Source organism: Oryctolagus cuniculus, chromosome 12, assembly GCF_964237555.1.
Source record: "Oryctolagus cuniculus chromosome 12, mOryCun1.1, whole genome shotgun sequence".
NCBI lineage: Eukaryota > Metazoa > Chordata > Mammalia > Lagomorpha > Leporidae > Oryctolagus > Oryctolagus cuniculus.
Genome location: NC_091443.1, coordinates 117,815,070 through 117,822,480, shown reverse-complemented (window position 1 = coordinate 117,822,480; position 7,411 = coordinate 117,815,070).

Genomic DNA, 7,411 nt, shown 5'->3' with positions numbered 1-7,411 from the left:
TTTCACAGTCCCAGTACACAAGCCTCCCAGAGTCACAAGCACACAGCACCCTGTCAGTTCTCCCCACCACTCAGGAATCTCCACTCAGATGGGTGCTAGGCATGGACAAGAGCTGGATCAGCTGTTCCATATGTCCAAAATGGTGCCTGCTCTGTATCAGCTTGTAGCAGGATGCCCATGCAGGGTCATCGGGAGAGAGAAATGCCTCCCCACGTTTTCTCCCTCCTGCAGTTCAGCAGGCACACTGTCCCCCACAGGCTCCAATCCATATTCCCTCCCTGTTTTCCTGCAGCTTCATCGCCAGTGGCTTGGGCTGCTACGGTCTGGTGTCACCTCTCTCCCAAGCTGCTGTGGAGGCTCTTGGCTTCTGGGTTCCTGATTGTGAGTGCCCACGCCCTCCATGTAGGTCTGCTGTTCCTTCCAATGTGTTGGGAGTTTCCCCTGCCATTTTCTCCCTAACTCTTCCCTGAGACTGCACTCTCTCCACTTTTTTTTTAAACTGTCTTCTCCTAGACTAGGGCTGTAAGCTCCCTCCCTACTCCAACATCTTAATCTAATCCCAGGCAGTCTTTTGAAATGTGCACACGAGAACCTACAATATTTGTCTTTGTGTCTGGCTTATTTTACTGAACAGAGTGAGCTCCAGATCCATCCATTCTTTCCACAACTAGCAGGGTTTCATTCTTTATGACTGCATCATATTCCATACTGTATTTATACACCAATATCTTTATCTGTTCATCCATTGATGAGCACTTGGGTTGCTTCCACACTGTGGCTGTTTCTGAGTAGTCCTGCCATGGACATGCAATGAACATGGGAGTGCAGGCATCTCTGTGATACACTGATTCCATTTCCTTGGGATTTATGCCCAGAAATGGGATAGTTGAGTCATATAGCAGACCTGTCTTCAGTTTTGTGAGGAACCACCATATGTTCTCCATAATGGCTGTGCTAACTTACATTCCTACCAAAAGTATATAAGGGTTCCCCTTTCTCCACATCCCTGCCAGGTAGTTTCTTAAAAAAAAAAACACTACTTAAATGTGAGAAAACTCTTTCTAAACAGGTACCTCCTATGCAGCCAATTATGAAGATATTAGTGAATGTTTTATGCCCTCATTACTATGTATTGGATTTTGAGTTTTAAGACTCCAAACTTTGGATGTGAAAAAGGTAATGCAACAATTTAGTTTAAGATGGTGGCATGAATTCAACATTTTCCTCCCCTCTGTCAAATAAAATCCCATTGAATTAACAAAAATTTAAGAAACAGAAAAAATTTAAAGCAGGAAAACAGGAGAGGGACACATACAAGATAAAAGGATTTGAGAACAACTCAGAAATTAGATTTGGAAAGCAGAGCAGATGATACCCAAGAATAAATTGTGACAAAGGAAGCTACATCACACAAGAATTCTGAAACAGGAGAAGGGAGTAGCCTAAGTGGTAGCCATTTTATACAGTGCAATCCCTGTGACTGGCTTGTGTGGACATGAATAATGAGAGGAAGAAGAGAAATCAGGACACTGGACTGTGGGTTGGTCTCTGCAACCCTACACAAAGGGCAGGTCAGCACTGGCACAGAAAATTAAGCAGGTTTGCTGTTTCATTCATAGATGTTAATAGCCTTTCAAGGAAAATTGCAGAATTTTTCTGAAATAGAGACAGATCTCTATCTATTGGTTCACTCCCCAAGTGCCTGCCACAGCTGGGTCTGGGCCAGGCTGATGCCAGGACCCTGGAAACCAATCTGGGACTCCAACATGGGTAGCAAGGACAACTATTTGAGCAATCACCTGCTACCTTCTAGAGTCCACATTAGTAGGAACCTGAAATCAGAAGTAGAGTTGAGATTTGATCCCTGGCACTCCCATGTGGGATGTGGGCATCCCCAGTGGTGTCTTAACCACTATTCCAATCACTTGCCCAACTTACTGTTTTTAAAAAATTATTTCTTTGAAAAGCAGAGTGATGGGGGAGGGAAAGGAGAGAGCGATTTCATCCACTGATTTGCTACTCAAATGGCTGCAATGAGCTGGGCTGGGTTAGATAGAATCCAGGAGCCTAGATCTCCATCCAAGTTTCCCACATGTGTGACAGGAGCCCGGGTACTTGAAATATCTACTGCTGCCTTCTCAGACACATTGTCAGGGAGCTGAACGTAAGTTCAGTAGCCAGGACTCAAATAGGGGACCCAATACAAGATTCCTGTGTTGCAAGCGGTGGCTTTAACCTGCACCATACCGCCAGCTATCTACCTAGGATTTCTGAGATGTTTGAGATAGGTCTTTAACTATCTAGTGTGCCCCGTTGCTAGAAGTGGAACACTCGACATTTGGTGTAAGATTCAGAAGCCTAGCATCCAATGCTGGGGCAGCATAATTTTGTGACCACCAAACCCTTAGAATTTATGAATCTGTGTCTGACTTTAAAAATACATATTATTTGGGAGGGTGGATCTGGTGGGAAGAATCACTATGTTCCTCAAGTTGTACTTATGAAACACATGAAGTTTGTGTTTCTTAAAGGTTTCTGGGGAAAAAAAAGAAATGAGTGCAACAGTTTACCTCTAAAATTACATATTACTGATTTTTATAGCAGCTGACATTTTCTTCATCTGGAAACATTTACATTGGATATTACCAATTGGTGATTTTTTTAACCTTCAATTAAGCTTAACTAAAATTTTTTTCCTCATTACTTTACAGAGGTTATTGAGTATTATGTTGCCAACGAAAATGTGTTTGATAAAGGGAGACAACATTCAGTGATTGAAAAACACAGGTAAGGTAAAATATTTCATTTCAAAAAGTCCTATGCCAGTGTGTTTTGCTACATTTGTTGTTTTTGAGACCTTTGTTTTGTTGTTGTGATACAAGTAGAGTAGTTACAACAGTAGAGATTTTTTAAAGGATGGTTAAAAGTAGTAATACACAAATTAGAATGCATAATGTTCTGTAAATAGTGCATGATGTAGACAGCCCCTTACAGCTGTTCAAAGAAAAAGAACCACTGCTTATCACCTGTCACTAAATTGAAACTGAGGTCAAAGCAGGGCTTGTCCCACATGGGCTTCATGTAAACTACCTGCTTTCAAATCTTCACAGCAACACATGTAATAAGATGAAATGTTTGAAATAGTATTTCTATTTGGCAAAATTATGCTCAGATGAGGGAAATTGTTGACCTGTTGTGATTTAATAAGAAGTCTTAAAGTAAACAAATTCAGTTTTTGAGCCAAATCTAAGGAAGCTTGGATGAAAAGGCACTTAATAGGGAAGAAATTGTTGATTTATGATAAGTTAGTAACTGTTTGGCTTGAACACTGTAGAACACAATGAAATGAGTAATTCCTTAAGTGATTTTACATTTCAAATGCATCAATACCAGCATCTTTTCAAAAATGAGTTATTTTGGGTTGTGGTTGTGATCGCTCTGGCATGTTTGTCACCCTGACAGGAAATGGCCAAAGCAGAGGGTCTCAGACTTGTGTTCCCAGCTGTCGGCAGTCTCAGGCAGGTGGAGTATGCCTTGATTGCTGAAGAAAAAGGAAAATGCATTTTTGCTCCAGAAGTCTTCAACTGCCAAGCACTAGGTAACTACATGAGTTCAAAACAGAAGCTGCTCTGATATTTTGAGCAGTTTTTAAACTTTTGTTTTATGACTAGGAAGTTTTTCTACAACAAGTAGATTGATACATTGGCTATTCTTTTTGGTTTTTGGTTACTGTAGATAGGTAGTGTTGATTTTGTGGTGGAAAGGAAACTGAATTGGTTGAGTTTTATGTTAGATGCTTTTAGATTGCTTCGCATGCTAAGAAAGGTATTTTCTATGACCCATAATGCAGTGTGAATGTGCGTTCATAGATGAAGGATGAGTAGATTGACCCATATGGCTAGGACAAAGGCTTCAAGAAGTTTTTCTTGCCTACTTGTGTGCATTCAGATATTTTCCAGAGTTTGAGCTATCATTCTATTTTATTCTATCTCTTGTTTTAAAGAAAGCTACTTGTATACATTTTAATTGATTTCATGATGATTAGTGGGTCACAATATGAAAAGCAATTCTGTTGGGCACTTTCTTTTTGACAATTTTTTTTTATTCTGAATTTTTTTTCAACTTTTATTTAATAAATATAAATTTACAAAGTAAAAATTTTGAATTGTAGTGGCTTTTCCCCCCATAACCTCCCTCCCACCCGCAACCATCTAATCTTCCACTCCCTCTCCCATTCCATTCACATCAAGATTCATTTTCAATTATCTTTATATACAGATATACTAAGTTAAGATTTCAACAGACCGCACCCACACAAACACACACAGTGTAGGGTACTGTTTGAGTAGTAGTTTTATCATTGATTCGCATAGTACAACACATTAAGGACAGAGATCCTACGTGGAGAGCAGGTGCACAGTGACTCCCGTTGTTGATTTAACAATTGATACTCTTACTTATGATGTCAGTAATCACCCAAGGCTCTTGTCATGAGCTGCCAAGGCTATGGCAGCCTCTTGAATTCACCAACTCTGATCTTATTTAGACAAGGTCATAGTCAAAGTGGAAGTTCTCTCCCCCCTTCAGAGAAAGGTACCTCCTTCTTTGATGGCCCATTCTTTCCGCTGGGATCTCACTCACAGAGATCTTTCATTTAGGTCTTTTTTTTTTTTTGCCACAGTGTCTTGGCTTTCCAATCCTGAAATACTCTAATGGGCTCTTCAGCCAGATCTGAATGCCTTAAGGGCCGATTCTGAGGCCAGAGTGCTGTTTAGGACATCCGCCATTCTATGAGTCTGCTGTGTATCCCGCTTCCCATGTTGGATCATTCTCTCCTTTTTAATTCTATCAGTTAGTATTCACAGACACTAGTCTTGTTTATGTGATCATTTTGACTCTTAATCCTATCATTATGATCAATTATTAACTGAAACTGATCACTTTGACTAGTGAGATGGCATTGGTACATGCCACCTTGATGGGATTGAATTGGAATCCCTTGGTACGTTTCTAACTCTTCCATTTGGGGCAAGTCAGCTTGAGCATGTGCTGAACTGTACATCTCCTCCCTCTCTTATTCCCACTCTTATATTTTACAGGGATGACTTTTCAGTTAAGTTTCAACACTTCAGAATAATTGTGTGTTAATTACAGAGTTCAACCAGTAGTATTAAGTAGAACAAACAAACAAAAATACTAAGAGGGATAACGTATTAAGTTGTTCATTAACAGTCAGGGCTATGCTGATCAGGTCACCGTTTCTCATAGTGTCCATTTCACTTCAACAGGTTTCCTTTTTGGTGTTCAGTCAGTTGTCACCGATCAGGGAGAACATATATTTGTCCTTTTGGGACTGGCTTATTTCACTCAGCATGATGTGTTCCAGATTCCTCCATTTTTTGCAAATGACTGGATTTCATTTTTTTTTTTAACTGCGGTATAGTATTCTAAAGAATACATATCCCATAATTTCTTTATCCAGTCTACCATTGATGGGCATTTAGGTTGGTTCCAGGTCTTAGCTATTGTGGATTGAGCTGCAATAAACATTAATGTGAAGACTGCTTTTTTGTTTGCCAATTTAATTTCCTTTGGGTAAATTCCAAGGAGTGGGATGGCTGGGTTGTATGGTAGGGTTATATTCAGGTTTCTGAGGAATCTCCAGACTGAGTTCCATAGTGGATTTACCAGTTTGCATTCTCAAACAGTGGGTTAGTGTCCCTTTTCCTTCACATCCTCTCCAGCATCTGTTGTTGGTAGATTTCTGTATGTGAGCCATTCTAACTGGGGTGAGCTGGAACCTCATTGTGGTTTTGATTTGCATTTCCCTGATTACTAGTGATCCTGAACATTTTTCCTGTGCCTGTTGGCCATTTGGATTTCCTCTTTTAAAAAATGTCTATTGAGGTCCTTGGCCCATCTCTTAAATGGGTTGTTTGTTTTGTTGTTGAGTTTCTTGATCTCTTTGTAGATTCTGGTTATTAATCCTTTATTGGTTGCATAGTTTGCAAATATTTTTTCCCATTCTGTTGATCGCCTCTTCACTTTCCTGACTGTTTCTTTTGAAGTACAGAAACTTCTCAATTTGATATAATCCCTGTTGGACACTTTGCCTGCAACTTCAGCTTTGCCACTATTTTCCCTTTGACCTGTGAACTGAACATTTTTCTGGATGATCAAGAATGTTTTTTCCAGTATTAATATTTCACAGTTGTCACTGTATTGTCTCAATAATATCAAAATATTGTTGACACTTTAGAATTAGAAGGGAGAATTCATTTCTCTGTGACTAAGGAGGTGATCAGCAACTCTCCTAAGCAAATGAATCATGTGAATAGGGAAGTGGAAAACTGGGTGTTTTCTCTTGGTGGTGGAAATATCTTCATGATGGCCTTGGTAGTAGCATTTTCCAGAACTTGCAAAGCAGATAAAAATGAAATGTTACTGACACTGAATAAACATTTTGGGAGGATTCTTAAGTATAAAGGTGAATTTCTATTTTCTGTATGCTAATCACATCCCAAATACTGTAGTTATAAAAGCCAATGGGAAACATGTAGTTTTTTAAACTATGAAGTTTTTTCCATATGCCCTTCAATAAGCCATCTATTATCGTATATTAGAATGTTGAAAATAGAAGTCTTTTTTAAAGACTTGCTTCTTTATTTGAAAGGCAGAGCTACAGAGACAGAGGCAGAGAGAGGTCTTCCCACCTGCGGGTTAACTCTCCTGATGGCTGCCATGGCCAGGACTGCACTGGTGTGAAGCCAGGAGCTTTTGTGGGTCTCTCACATGGGTGCAGGGCCCAAGGACCTGTGCCATCTTCTACTGCTTTCCCAGGCCACAGCAGAGAGCTGGGTCAGATGTGGAGCAGCCAGAAATTGAATCAGCACCCATAAGGGATGCCAGCACTGCAGGCAGCAGCTTTACCTGCTCCATCACAGTGCCAGCCCCTAAAACAGCAATCTTTTTTTTTTTCATTTTTTTCTTTTTCTTTAAGATTTTATTTATTTATTTGACAGGTAGAGTTACAGACAGTGAGAGAGAGACAGAGAGAAAGGCCCTCCCTCCATTGGTTCACTCCCCAAATGGCCGCAATAGCCAGAGCTGCACTGATCCGAAGCCAGGAGCCAGGCGCCCCCCACCCGTGGTCTCCCACGCAGGCACAGGGGCCCAAGCACTTGGGCCATTCCAGGCCACAGCAGAGAGCCGGACCAGAAGAGGAGCAACCAGGACCAGAACCGGCACCCACACAGATGCCAGCGCTGCAGGCAGAGGATCAACCCCACTGTGCCACGGCGCCGACCCCTAAAACAGCAATCTTAATCCAAAAACTATTACTGGAAAATTTGAGGGCCCTGAGGATGATTTTCTTTTTGAAATGGGAAAAAACTGTTTTGTAGAAATAATT